Source organism: Propithecus coquereli, unplaced genomic scaffold (genome assembly GCF_000956105.1).
Source record: "Propithecus coquereli isolate 6110/MARCELLA unplaced genomic scaffold, Pcoq_1.0 Scaffold111, whole genome shotgun sequence".
Taxonomy (NCBI): Eukaryota; Metazoa; Chordata; class Mammalia; order Primates; family Indriidae; genus Propithecus; species Propithecus coquereli.
In genome coordinates, this window is record NW_012135081.1 from 1,642,568 (window position 1) to 1,658,134 (window position 15,567).

Below are 15,567 nucleotides of genomic sequence, written 5' to 3' on the forward strand. Positions count from 1 at the left end.
TTGGTTTGTTTGAGCTCTCTTTCAGTCCTCTGGCCAGGCCAAGGGAGTTTCTCTCAGCACTTTTAGTGTATGTGTCCCCTGTGCTGTTTTGTAAATTGGGCCGCCAGGACCAGGGTCAAAGCCAAGAGATGAAGGAGTGAAAAACAAAATAGGCAGGAAACTCACTAGTTCTGTAATTCTTCAGTTCTGACTCCCCCTCTTATTTGCCTGCTATTTTTACTCTTCTTAGTCCTCAGCTAGTTGCTTATTGTATTTAGTTCAGAGTTTTTAATTACAGTCAGTGGGAGAGAGAGACTGTAAGTGGGCTTCCTTCTTGGCTGACACCATAAGTCTATTTTGTGTCATTTTTTTAAAACTCTAAAAGTTTGATAAAATAATTTCACAAAAATTGCAGGAAATCAGACTTTGTATGAATGGTTTAAAAGGACACTGCCTGCTTATCCCAAATTAGAGCCAAGTACTGATAAGCCTTGCTTCAAAGTGCTTTGTCAATTTTTTTCTCCGTAAAAATTTTTCTTCCCTAGTCATGCTTCCCTTCCCTCTCAAGTAATTTGAAATAGTCTCTGAGTTGCATGCTGAAAATTGTGTTGATAGAGTATAATTTGTTAATTTCAGGGCAGATAAAGTATCAAGTAATAGAGAAACTAGTTAATGACACGTTTTTGTGGAAGCAGAGAACTAGCTGGTACTCAATATATGTTTTCCGTGGAACTGTCTCTCCATCTGGGGAGAGCCTTGAGCTGTTATTCACCAGTGTGTTCTATCTCGTGGGGAGATTTGAGAGGTGGGCTGGGTGTGCACCTTTTGGTAGGCCAAACAAATTAGGTTGTTTCACTGTGACCTGTTAAGTGACTTTTTGTTATTGAAAACCAAGGCTGTGTTATGTGGTTGGTAATGTGGTTTTTAGCATACCAGACATTTGCAGGTGGAATGGAATGTGTACGTTAATTCCACTGTCCTGAACCTTTGGGCCCCTTCTGTTGGCCTGCTGTCTTGTCACGGTTATTTTCAGTGAGTTTATGGGGAGGCTGACACTCCAACGCCTTCATAGATGGCTTAGCCTCACTGTGGGCCACCAGACTATTTTTTTTTTCAGTATTACATTTTACCAAATCATGGCTTGAGAGTCAGCTGTGTTTTATAAAAATACACTCCATCTTTAAATAAATTATAATTATTAAGAGCTATTATATAAATATCAGATAAATGTTGATCTCTTTAAAGATTTTGCTTTTGCAGTTTTTATAATTGCTATTTTAAGGGTTATATAGATATCAAATAAAATACTAGTCTTTTAATGTATTTTATTTTTACATGTTTTTATATCTATTGTGAAACTAATAAGTTTAAAAATCATCTAACTTCCAAGGAGAAATTAACAACTGAAGTTCTCCTGTGTTGACATCTGCTACTAGTTGTTAAACTTAGAAGTCTTTTGTGGTTTGGTTGTAGAAACTTGTCACTTTTATGAATGAAGTTCTTTGATTCCTTTGTGAGATTGAGTTGTTTGGGGTTTTGCTGTGTCATGATTCCTTTATCACTTCTGAAAATCAACTCTAGAAGATTTTCCACGTCCTGATTCAGAATGAGAAAAAGTTTTATGATTTTCCTTTGGATATTATTTAAAATCTTGATATCTTGAAAAACGGATGTGGGCAGTTTGTCTTGTATTCTGTAGTGTGTAATATATATATATATTCTGTATGTATGTGGCTGTTTGTATATGTATATATATTTGAATACCCAGCATGTTCTAGATGTATTAACTGGATCAGCAAATATTTGAGGACCTACTAAGTGCAAACATTGTTTATATGAGACAGTGCTGATATTTTAAGGTGTAAAGATGGAGGCAGATAGTATGTGCATATATGATGCATAAACAAATAATTTTTGACAATACTTCAGGTTACTGGGAGCCTTCCTTTGAGTGAGTAGCTTTAGGTTTGTAAAACAGTTCTCAAAAGTTGGCTTCATTCTCTCAACAAAACTTTTATTATTGCTTAACTATTTAGTAGATACTGGATGTAGCAAAATGACTGTGACCTAGCTCCTGTGGGTAAAGAGCTCATAGTCTAATCAGGAACTGATTTGTAATAAAAGGGAAATTAAAATATGATTGTAGGTTGAGGTAAGTGATAATAGGGGTATGAAAAGAAAATGCCATGGCAACATAGGAGAGGGGTTGGGGAAGGATGAGGTTTTCAGGAAAGGCCTCACAGAGGATATTATTGTTAGCAGCCTGTTGAACTACTTGGCTGTAGGTACATGGGAGTCAAATTCTCTGTGACCCTTGGAACCTAGGCCTTTTAATTATTTGTATAACTTTAACATGTATCCAGCACTGGAATTTTATTTGAAAGATGTGTCTGTCATTTCAGTGCAACTTTTAGTTTAACTATTCCTTTAGGAAAAGATATTTAGGGATGCAGCTATATGACAGCAATGCAAAAAGTTTACTCTTTAGAGTTCATTACAACATAGCTCCAGTTATTCTGCTTTGCTTACATTGTTCTTTGCTTTTTAGCACAAAATATTTCTCATTTGTCTTCATCCAATCTATAAAAATAAAGGTAACTATTAAAAAAAATCACAAACTTGGATCAGTTTTACTTTATCATCCTCATATGTCTTCCTTTTCTCTTGAAAGCTAAGATGTCCATTACATGCTCATGTAAAAATATTACCCCCAGACTAAGACTATAGTTACTTCACACTGCTGAGTATGTGTGCCCCACCCCCACCTTTAAAAATTACACCTTATAGGAGATTCTGGTAATTTTCACTTATATATTGGGGGAAGTTAATATATATTTCCTAGAAGAAAAAATATTTTGCAATAAGGGGAACTGAAAGCATTTGCTAAGGAGAAGTTAAGGGTTGCTAAACTTGTGGCATGCTGGATTGGTGGTGCTGAGAATGCTTTTGCAATAGTTTGATTCAGCAAACATTTTACTGAATGCTGTGGGCAAAGGACTTCTGCTAGACCCTTTGAGGGATAAGAAAATGAACAAAACAAAGGCTCTGTTTTGTTGAAAAGACCTTCCACTTTACTGCACTGTTTCTGAATCTCCTCTCTTTCGTTCTCCATCTTTGCCATTCCCCAGATAATGAAAATTGGAGCTCTAATTTATCAATTCTGTAAGCTGAAAAGTATGTAAAATGAGTTTTCTTAAAATGTTGGTTACAGGTTGTCCTTTGTGCTGACACAACTTAGAATAACAGAAAACATTTTGGTGTCTCAGTGGCTCTTTCCATAAATTAACATTTACTTAAGTGAATGCTTTTCATGGAGCATCATGATCCCGCCCCTCTCATGCTGTGTCTCTTCATGGACAGTATTAAATCAGATCTGAGCAGCTCTAGGAGACAGTTGGAAGTTTGAGAATATGCCCAGTGTCAGCATCTTGGCTAGGATGTGCTGTTAAAACAAAGAACTCTCTTGGCACTCAAAAACCGATTAGGCATGTACCATTCTACATGTGAGCTCTAATAAATAAAGCCACATAGGGTGTTCTGTGTTTCATTTGGGCTGAACTAAATAGTTAAGTATCCTTTTAGGCTTGCCCCTAAATCTACTGCAGACTATTAGCACATAATCCAAAAGAAGTAAATCCTATAAAATCTTCAAATACAACCAGTTATTCAGAAGCCAGAGTTGTGGCTTCATCAGCCACAACTCTCAGTTTCATTAAAGAGATAACTGCTTGAACACCTACTAGTAATAGTAAAACTCTGTGCTGGATGCTTCAGGGTGTAAAGAGACAAATAAGATTGAGTACCTATCAGGTAACTTACAGATTTGGTAGAGCACCCTGCTCTCATTTCACTTGCCATCCCATTCTAACTCCCGTTTCTTCCTATCCTATCCTAGTCTGCAGCCACCTACAACTCAGTGTTGAGACAGACCCCTTCAATATGTTTATTACAACACAATCTGTATAACCTTATCCTTAATGTACAGTAGATGTTGGAAACAGTAGAGGAGATGTGCCTTGAGCCCTGGACAGTGTCTGTAATGATTGATGGAAAAACTCATAGTACTAATCACTTGAAGTACTGTTTCAGGGCAATTTTATTTTTCTAATGGAGTCCCACGATTGGCATCGTTCAAACAGGCTGAACCCAGACAGGAGGCAGTCTTTAAAAATGGTTAATCTAATTTTGTTTCCTTTCTCTGCAGAATGTATTTCCCCTTCCTCAGACTAAAAATGGCACAGTGTGATGTATGATAATGCGGAGCTATTTTGCATGAAATCAGTAAATTCATATATTCAAATAATTTGTCTTTTCAAGTGTTTTTAAAGTGACCAGAGATAAATATTTGTGAATCATATTTAAGTATTTTGGAGATGTGTTTTTCTTAAGAATAGAATTATGCTGTGATTACCTTGGTTAAGTTTGATGATACTAAGAATTCTTAGAAATCTTTTCCAAAATCTTACAATCTGAAAGTGGATGGAACATGCAAAATTAATTCCAGCCACAGTGATGTCTTTAATGTTGGTAGTTTCTTGCCTGCTTCATTTTATAAACAAATGTGAAGTACAATACCCTCTGTATCAAAATACATATGAAACTTCCCTGTAAAAGGAAGACAGGGAACTAAGGTAGCCTTCTAAAAAATCTTGAATTATTTTACTAGGATTATAGTAGGTTGATTAGATTAGATTAATCTACAATTAGGTTGTTGTTTAGTTAAACCCGATGTTAGGATCTGGAAGTGGGGAGAGGGTGATCAATAGCATCTCTCTTTTCCACCCAGGTTCTGGATAAATTGGAAAAAACTAAAGGATTAGCAGATGAGGGCTATAGTATCACCTTTATTATTGATAAAGGTGAAAGTAAAGGAAGCAGCTTAATGTTAGAGCCAAATTGGCTTGCTAACGGAATTCCATAATTAGGCAGACCTACCCTTTGGTCACAGTGGTGCTGGATTGGAGAAGGCGTGTGCAGTGTACAAATCCCTCCACCAAAGAAGGGCACAACTGGACTGTTTATTTTTCCCACATACACCAATGAGATCAGTTGCTTCCTTCTCCAGGGTAGAATCATCTAAGTGGCACGGCAATCTCAAAGATGTTACAACTGTTGGGCCTTGATTCATGGAAGGAGACCTCAGAAATGAGATATAAATGTTCCCTTCTAGCAGTTGGTTCATTCTTCCATGCATGGTTTATATGAAGAATGGGATGGTACTAGGGCAGGAAATGGTAGCATAACTCGGCCAAGGAATAAATCTTTGTTTTGGAGAAGAGACCTTATAACAATTGGCCTCTTGAAAATTGTAGCAAACCTTTTATTGGAATGATGGAAGTTTGTCCTCAGGCAGTCCTCTCTGCCTTTCTAAAACATTTGTGATGTAGCATTATTCATGGGCAACAATAAGTCAAGGTCCACAACTTGGTTTTCCGCTGTCCATTGACATTTTAAGATATAACTACCTCTCTGTTTCTTTTTTATTTTTCTTCCCAAACTCCTTATGTTTTCCTTCCCCCTTCAAGTGCTGGTGTTTCACGTGATTATAGTTAACTTTCTTTTCATTTGATGTTCTCTCCTTGGCTAATGTCAGCTACATACACGATTTTAACTATCACATATCTTGATGATTTCCGAATCTCTGTCTCCTACCCAGACCTCTGTTCTGAGCTCCACATTTATTAGGTTATTAAGTATGAAATGCCTGATTTCCTTAAGTACTAAGTTTGACAGTTGATATCTCTGACACTTCATTTTGACACTTCTTGTTTTGTTTTTATTGTGAAGGTACATCCTTAGTCTTTCAAATGTACAGTTTGGCTTGTGATTATCTTTCAAAAAAATTTTTAGAGCAATTTTTGTGAAACTATGGATAAGTAAAAAATTAGTGTTATTTTCAAATATGAGTTCAATTGTGGAACTAATGCATTGCAGACAGCTTAAAATATCAACAAAGTGTTTGCGAAGGATGTGGCCAATAAACACATAGATGATTTGAGAAGTTCTCTTCTGGTGATTTTAATCTTGAAAATGAGCCACGTGGATGACCTGAGACCAAGGTAGATAATGATGAGCTGTAGTGCAAGTGAATCCATCTCTACCTACGTGTGAATTAACAGCAAGGTTTGATGTTAACTATTCCAACAATATTGGACCATTTGAAACAAATGGGCAAGGTAAAGAAGCTGGATAGATGGGTTTCTTGTGAATTAAATGAGCCTCAGAAGAGAAATCGTCTTGAAGCTTGCCTTTCTTTGCTGTCACGACATAACGGTGAACCATTTCCGCACTGTATTGTTATGTGTGATGAAAAATGGATTGTTTTTGACAATCACAAGCTTTCAGCACAATGGGTGGATAAAGATGAAGTGCCAAAACACAGTCCAAAACTGAATATTCATCAAAAAAAGCTAATGGTATCTGTTTGGTGGTCCAGAGCTGGTATTATCCACTATAGCTCCATGAAACCTGGTCAATCAATGGTAGCGATGTCTACTGCATCCAGTTGGATGAAATGATGAGGATGCTTTTGATTAAGCAGCTGAGATTGGTCAATAGAGACAGGCCAATCCTCTTGCAAGACAACACTCAACCACAAGTCACACAAACAACACTGTTCAAACTAAAGACACTGGACTTGGAAAAACTCTGTCATCCACTGTATTCACCAGACCTTGCACCAACTGACTATACCACTTCTTCTGGGCTTTGGACCACTTCTTGCAAGGAAAAATATTCAATTCTCAACAAGCTGTGGAAAATGCCTTTTGTAATTTCATTGCCACTTGCTCTCTAGACTTCTTTGCTGCTGGCATAAATAAGCTACGTTAAGATGGCAAAACTGTGTCAGTAGTTTAGGTGCACACTTTGAGTAATTGCACTACTTCTTGTTTGAGATATAATGAAGTACCATTTGATTCGAAATTGAACATTTCATAATTAATGACCTAATATATCCAGCACTGTTTAACAGTTCCACCTGGGCCATCAGAGACCATACGTGGTCTGTAATGCTTAAGTATGTATTTACTATCTGACCCTTTACAGAAGAAGATTGGTTGCCTCTGCCCTAGGTGAGGTCCTGTCAGTTCTTCCTCCAAAACACCACTTCTAATTGTTTCCTTCTCTGTCTACCCTCACTGTCCTCGAAATTTTTCCTGCCCTGTTTTCCCCCAGAGCTAACATGGTAGCCTCCTAACTTGTCTCTTCCTCCACACCATTGTCAGATTTCTTTATGAAACACAAATTGAGTCATGTCTTCTCTTGTTTAAAATCCTGCAGTGTATTTACTCTTCTCTCCTGTGTTTTCTTCCTGCAGCCACTTCTTCTCCCTTTAGGATTCTGCTCAGTTGTCTGTCACCTTTTCCATTAAGCTGTCCTCTGAAGTTATGCCTCCACTCCACCTTGTATGTACTTCTGTTGCACATTCCACATTGCATTCTCAGAACGCATTTGCCCTTCAATCATCCCTTCTACGCTGTACACCTTGAGGGCAGGTTCCATGTCCTCCTGTTTATTTTTATATCCTCTTTACCTAGCGCAATGTCTGTCAGGGTATGTAGGACTCTAGTGAATTAATACTTACAATGGCGTACATTGAGGAACAGTTTTTATTCCTAATACATGAAAGATATTAATAGTCTAAAGACATTGATGAGTTTGAGTTGGTGGGCAAGATTTATAGCTTCTAGATTTTTGATACAACTCTGCCTCATTCTGTTGATCTGTTTCATAACTTAAAAAATTAAACTTTTTGAGATAATTGTAGATTCACATGCACTTATAAGAAATAATGCAGAGAGATCCCAATTACCTTTTACCTAGTTCCCCCATGGTAACACATTGCAAAACTATAGTACAGTGTCACCACCATGATATTAACATCGATACAGTCAAGATACAGAACATTTCCATCACCACAAGGATCTCTTCTATTGCCCTTTATGGCCACACCCACCTTCACTCCTCCTTATCCCTTGGCAACCTAACCTGTTCTCCATTTCTGTGATTTTTATCATTTCAAGAATGTTATATAAATGGAATCACAAGTATATAACCTTATGGAACTGGATTGTTTTTACTCAGCGTAATTCTCTAGAAATTCATCCAGGTTTCTCTGAGTATCACTTGTTCTTTTTGTTGAATTTTCATAGCTTTTAAAAGATGAAACAATGCCCTGTTTTTATGTATCACTGCAGTTTCTTTTCTCAATTTAATTTTATTATTTTAATTTTATTTTTTTAGAGACTGGTTATCTCTCTGTTGTCCAGGCTGGAGTGCAGTGGTGTGATCATAGCTCACTGCAGTCTCAATGCCTGTGCTCAAGCGAGCCTCCTACCTCAGCCTCCTGAGTAGCTGGGACTACAGATGCTCACTTGGCTAATTTTTAAATTTTTTTATGGAGACGAGGTCTCTCTGTATTGCCCAGGCTGGCCTCTAACTCCTGGCCTCAAGCAATCATTCCACCTTGGCCTCCCAAAGTGCTGGGATTACAGGCATGAGCCAATGTGCCTGGCCCCATTGCAGTTTCTTGAAAGACTGTTTAAACTTTTTACCTTTTGTTCTTTATCTGCAACAGTGGTTTTCCAACTCTTTTAGAGCTTTTGTTTATGTGAATTGTATCTATCACTATTTACCATATTAGAAATTGAAACGAAAATGTTCATCTTAAGGTAACAATAATAAATCTATTATGTTATATGTAATATATTTTTATATGAGAAATAACTATGTTTTCCAAAATATAAAATATTTAATGAGAAGAAAAGTACTGTTCTATATTTTTGTGAATCTCTTTAATGCTTGGATTCTCATGTGTTGTTTCATTTAATCTGTTATAATAAACTGTTTTGATTGACATATATGAAGAAAATCTGGCCTCATGCAGCTGTGTAGTTGGAAAAGTCAGGAATATGGTGTTTTGTTTTTTTTTATTTCAGCACATTATGGGGGTACAGCTGTTTAGGTTACGTATGTTGCCCTTGCCCCCCTACCCCCCATGGAATGTGGTATTTTAATAGTCTTATCAGATAACCGTGGCTATTCTTCTCTGATACCACACCAAAACTCCACAAGTGGTACTTTCTTAAAGGTGAGTTACAATATAGAATATGAAACTGTATCAATTAACTTTTCTTACCATGTTACTTAAAACCCATTGATCTGTCTTGGTACTTTGAATGAATCTGTTACCCATGCATGTTTTTTTTAAAACATCATGTGTCGGTCATTTGGAAAATATTGAATCACTGAGTTATGTACATCTTCCAACTTCTGACATTTTTCATTATACAATATCAAAAAATCATATTTGTTAATATCACCTCCTATCTAATAAGAAAAAGTGGTATTAGGATGCTGTAAAATTCAGGTTTCTAAAATTTTGATGCTTGAAATCACCATTTATTGAATTTATCATTGTTCACAAATGCTGCCAGAGACAGGCTTATTTCATTCATTTTTGAGAAAATATCTGTCAGATACCCACGTCTAAATAACCATAGTTTACCCCTCATTTATTCTTTCAAGTAGAAATGGTGTTAAAGAAAAAGGCAGCCAATTCAGCTCACAACTCAGACAGTTGTAGGAAGTACTTTTCCTTGAGACAACACAGAATATTAAAAAGATATAGACCCAGGAATCAAGATGTAATAAGTAACTTTTACAGTGAGTGCATGGTTTAGGTTGCCACTGTCTGTACTAAGGCTCCAGCAGTTGTACTCACCATTGCTTTTGCACCATCAGTGCTAATAATTTTAGAGTGTAAATTTTGAGAACCATTATTGTAGATAAAGAACAAGAGGTAAACGTTTCAAGTAGCCTTTAGGGCAAGTAATGTCTTAATATCATTATTGAAACATTTTTTACTTGGTGGACCCCTGTAAGTTCTTGGGAGGGGTCCAGAAACCGTGGGCCAGACTTTGGAGAACTGCTCGTTTAGAGTAAGCAATTTCTGACTTGACTGTATTTCTCTCATTTCCTCCCTTTGCCTTTGCTTTTGCTGAGATAGGCCCAGTAGGTGCGCCGATCTGGGTTGAATACCATTCCTGGTGAGATCTCCACTCCTGACTGGCTGTCTCAGCATGGAAACTAGACAAATGCTGGGAATAACCATGGGCACAAAGGAGAAGACCGGCTCACAGCCTCACCTCAGCCTTGAGGGGCAAAAGCAACAGGGAAGGTCCACAAACCTGCTAACCTTGTTGGCTTCCTAGTGTGTGCATTCAGAAAGTGGTCACATCACATGGACTTAGGTCCACAATGAGACATTAACTATGAGTCAAGTGCTTTCCTTCTAAAAGTCTCTGGGCTCCAGGGTGGGAGAGACCAGGCTGAAAAGGGCCCTCCAGAGGTCTCTCAGGACTGCACACTCTAGTCCCAGACCTTCTGAGTCATACCACAGTCATTTCATTCTAATTCATTCTAATTATCTCCAGGAAAAGGTCTCCAGTTTCCTGGCTGTAATATACCTTCAGAATTAAGAGATTTTCCTTATGAGTACTCTAGATGCCTCCTTTTATAATTGAAACCTATTTCCTTTAGTTTTTTTTTAAGTTAAAAATAAATAGTTAATAGTGCTTTTTATGCTTCTTCTTTATATTTTGGAGACAGTTTTATTTTCTGTATCTTCCCCCAGTCTACTTTAGCCTTTCTTAATTCTATTTTTAACCCAGTTTCTTCAGTCTAATGGTTCTGAACTGGGACAGTTTTGTCTCCCAGGGGACATTTGGCAAGATCTAGAGACATTTTTGGTTGTTAAAACTTGGGATGGAGGGGTGGGATTGCTACCGGCATCTAGTGGGGAGAGGTCAGGGATCTTGCCTTCATTTCAGTAAAATCAGTAATTTATTGTTACAATAAGATTTTCACAGACTTTATGTTCAAACAATAAGAACATTCTACAATGTGCAAGGCAGCTTCCATCAACAAAGAGTTATCTAGCCCAAAATGTCAATAATGCCAGTCTTGAATGACCCTGCTTTAGTCCGTCCTTGTAATTTGTTATCTCTTTCTTAATGTTTTTCTGCTGAATTAAGAATTAGGTTTTACTTTGTAGAATTGTGGTTTTATTTTGGAGAAAATATTTTGACAATGTTCAGAATAACTAAATAGATTTTAGAGGTAGCTCACTTTTTGGAATGATGACGTTTGTGCCTTAGGTCATGCTAGATAATTTTTTTCTAAACCAGAATGAGCACAATTATCTGATGACTTTTAAAAATGCAGATTTCTGGGCCCAAGTGAGTCTTTAAAAGAACTCCTCTAGAAATGCTTGTAATTAGGCAAATTTGGGAATTACTGAAACAGGTATGTATTCATAAGCTAAAAAAAAAAAAAATGGGTGGGCTTTTAAGACTGCTACTGTGTAAAGAAAATGTCCTTTGTGGCTCTCAGAAGTAATATACACCCTTCTGGGCAACCAGTTCCGTCAGTAAAACCAGTCAGGTAACCCTCAGGTTGGCAAGACTGGGGGTGTCAAATAGGAGTTTGGCTCTTTCCAGCTGTATGCTGTACAGTTCATCTTGTTTGCCACAAGTTAGTTTTTTGAAGGGGGAAGGGTGAAAAGTAATGTGGAAGGGCATGAAAGAGATTGCTAGGAGAATCAAAAAAATACTATTTACCTCCTATTATCCTAGGAGAGGAATTACTGAGTACTGATTTTTCCTCCATAGCATCTGTTTGCTACCCACATTTACCACAATGGTAGGTGTCCTTAATAGCTACTTCTGGTATAAATTAACCTGCTCCAGGCAGTGGGGGACACTGGGAAACACAAGGGCTGTCCACTCCACTCCTGCTGTCAAGGACATACTAGTCCCCATCCATACTTCTTGGCTAAAAGGAAAGTTAGTGAAGATGAGCTTGTTTATTGCAGTGGTTTCACGAGCTGTAGAGATTAGAAATTTGTTGAGGAAGGAAAGAAAAGACACCTTTTCTTTTACTTTTTATTTCTTTTTTTGTGGCCAAGATGTCACTTTTAATACTGATCGAAGCAGAGTTTAGTGTGAGAGCCAGATGAGCCTGCACTGAACCCTTGAGTTCAGGCCACACGCACACAGTAAAGCACATAGCATGGTGGAGTAGGCTTGATCCCTGAGAAAGAGAAGGGCAGCAGCTTCTGAAATGAAGTGAATTTTGTTTAGAAGGATAATATTAATAGCTTCTTTTTCTGATTAGTTGTTAAAGAAGCAGACTAGAATTTTATGAAACTCTGTAATATTGGTTTATATTGGAAGCATAAAATAAATATTGGTTCCATTTTAGCCCTCTGGATTTCTTTTATTATGGTTTTTACCTTTTTATTTTTAAAGACAGTCTTCCCCGACTAGAGTGCAGTGGAATCATCATAGCTCACAGCAACCTCAAACTACTGGGCTCAGGCGATCCTCCTGCCTCAGCCTCCCAAGTGACTGGGACTACAGGTGCGGGCTACTGCACCCAGCTAATTTTTCAATTTTTAGTAGAGATGGGGTCTCACCCTTGCTCAGGCTGGTCTTGAACTCCTGACCTCAAGTGATTCGCCTGCCTCGGCTGCCCAGAATGCTAGGATTACTTATAGGTGTGAGCCACTGTTATTTTTTTGGTCGAGATTTTCAAACACACGCTAGAATAGAGAGATTAGTGTAGTGAATCTCCATATACTCATTACCTAGCATCAACAGATATAACACATGGCCAGTCTAGTTTCATCTATGCCCCCAACCCCAGTTATTTTAAAGCATATCAGTATATAATTTCATCCAGAAATATGTAAGATGGTCTGTGGTTGTATAACCTATACCCATGCTTCAGTCCTTCCATCTGTGCTGAGCATCCACCTCCTTCACAAGGACTTTGATGCTTATTGTGGTCCCTTTTCCACTTCCCTGTCTGCAGGCTCTTCTGGTCTGCTGGGGCATCCCTCTTGATGTATAGATGGTTCCTGATTTAGGATTTTTCGACTTTATGATGGTGCAAATGTGACACACGTTCAAGTATACTCCTTGACTTACAATGGAGCTACATCTGAATAAACCCATCCTAAATTGAAAATATCCTAAGTTGAATATGCCCTTCTGACTTATAATATTTTCAATTGATGATAAGTTTATCTGCATATAGCCCCATTGTAAGTCAAGGAGCATCTGTACAGATGTGCTGTGATGTACTACATCTCTTCCATTTACTTTTTTTTTTTTTTTTTAAGAGTTGGGGTCTCACTCTGTTGCCCAGTCTGGAGGCAATCATAGTTCACTATAGCCTCGAACTCCTGTGCTGAAGTGATCCTCCTACTTTAGCGTCCTGAGTCATTGGGATTACAGGTGTGAGTCACTGCATCCAGCTTTTGTCTGACCTCTAAATCTTGGAGTGCCTCTGAACTCAGTGTTGGGCCTCACTTCTTTTTATTTGCACTCTCTCCCTATCTGATTTTACCCACTCCCATGGCTTTAAATGCCATCTTTATACTGATGACTTTCAAATCTATGTCCACAGCCCAGCCCCTTCCTCTGAGTTCTACCTGGGTATTGGTAATCTGACTTTTACCTTTTTCATTTCAGTAAGTGGACCCAGTACACCCAGTTGCTCAAGTCATATGCCTGGGAGTCATCATAAATCCTTCCCTGCCCCCATCCAGCCCTTCAGCATGTCTTATCAGTTCTACCTCAGTACCTTCCTCAAATACATTCGCTTCTCTCTGTCTGCATTTCCATGACTAATCACCATCATTTGTCAACTAGAAAACTACTTGAGTTTCCTAATTGGTCCCCCTGCTTCCATTTTTGTCTCCTATATACTGTTCTCACAGCAGGCAGAGTGCTCTATTAAAAATGTTTACCAAATCATGTAACTCCTTGCTTAGGCCTTAATGACTGCATTTCATGTAGAATCGGTTACTGACTCCTTCTGGGAGCTGCCTGCTTGTCCTGACTCATCTCTGCTAATTTTCCTGTTCTTCGTTATGCTGTGGCTACACTTGTCCTTTGACACCAAGGTCTTTCGTACTCCAGTGCGTTGACACTTGCTGTTCCTTCTACATGGACTGTTCTGTTCCCGGCTCTTGTTCTTATTCTTCAAAAGGCAGCTTCAGTGTCATCTCTTCTGATCCGTCTTCTCAAAGTAGTCACTTACTTACCTCAATCTATTCTTTGTCGTATCATCTGTTTTCTCCAGCATGTATTTATTGAGTGCCAACATTGTGCCCAGCACTGTTCCAGGTACTGGAGATACAGCAGGGAACAAGGTAGACACACTCAGGAAGCTTAAATATAGCTTCAGGTAAATCATATGCTGACTTATCTGTGTCATCTACACAAATGAAGCAGGCTAAGGGAATTGAGGGATAGCTTGTTCTTTTAGACAGAGTGGTCAGAGGAGGAGGAGGCATTTTGGCAAGGACTCCAATGAAGTGAGAGAATATCATGTGAAGATTTAGGGGAAGAGTGTTCTGGCAAAAGGGAACAGCAGGTTAGGCCCCAAGGAAGAACAAGTTGTCTGCCTTGGAAGACTAGGTTAGTAGGCATGTGGTCAGAGTGGAATCAGGAAGAGCAGAGAGGGAAGAGCTGACTAAGAGGCAGACAGGAGTCAGATCACTTGGGGCTTCATGGGCCATGGAAAGGAATTTGGTTTTTATTCTGAGTGTGGGAGGTTTTGAGCAAGGTATAGATATGATCTGATTTACATTTAAAAAGGATCACTCTCTTGGGTGGCAATTAGTGCTGAGGCCAGGAGAAGACAGAGACTCCCCAGAAGTTGACTACAATAATCTAGATAAGAGGATAATGATTTTGTAATTATTTTGAGTATTGCCTCTTTTCTAGAAATGTATCTAAAAATAAAGCTCTGTAAAGTCAGGGATCTTGTCTATCTGTTCACTGCAGTTCCTGATACCTGTCAAATTGCCTGGCCTTCAGTAAATATTTTTGAATGAGTGCATGATCTTTAGGTTCCCACACAATTGTGGCATTCTGAGAACCTGTACATTCTAGCTGTGGCCCATTTTCTTGTCTCAGAGGGCCTTAGTCTTTTCATGTGTTCTACAAGGGGATCCAGCTCTGGAGGTGATTTCTAAAGGCTTTGTCAGCCTCACTGTGGACAACCATATATCTGTTCTTGGTTTTACCAAAGGAATTGAACGTTCACTGAAAACGAGATTTGCATTTAAAAAATTATTTCAGCTGTAGTCCTGAGTACACTAGCTTGGAGGCGGCAAGAGGTAGATTATTTGGAGGATGGGGAGACACCGGGGCAAGTCCAGGCAGATGATGTTGTGGCCTGGGTTTAAGTGGTAGCCAAGGAGATAAGGGAGAATGCCAAAGAAGCGATGAGACTTTCCCAGACTTGCACAGAGTTGAGGCTAGAACCCATACTCCCAATTCCTAGTCCAGCACTTTTACTCTGCCACCTCTTTTGATACTTTAAAAAATGTCTTAAAGGAGTCAGCTTTTTAGACAAGTTATAATGGATGTGTATGTGTGATGCCAGTGAGTTTAGTTAAAACAAAGACCTACTTTTTAAAAAAAAAGCTATGAACGTCTGGATCAAAATTTAGCCATAGGAGAACATGTTTTTCCTTGTATATGCCTCTTTGGGAGGGTTCTCAGGACAGCA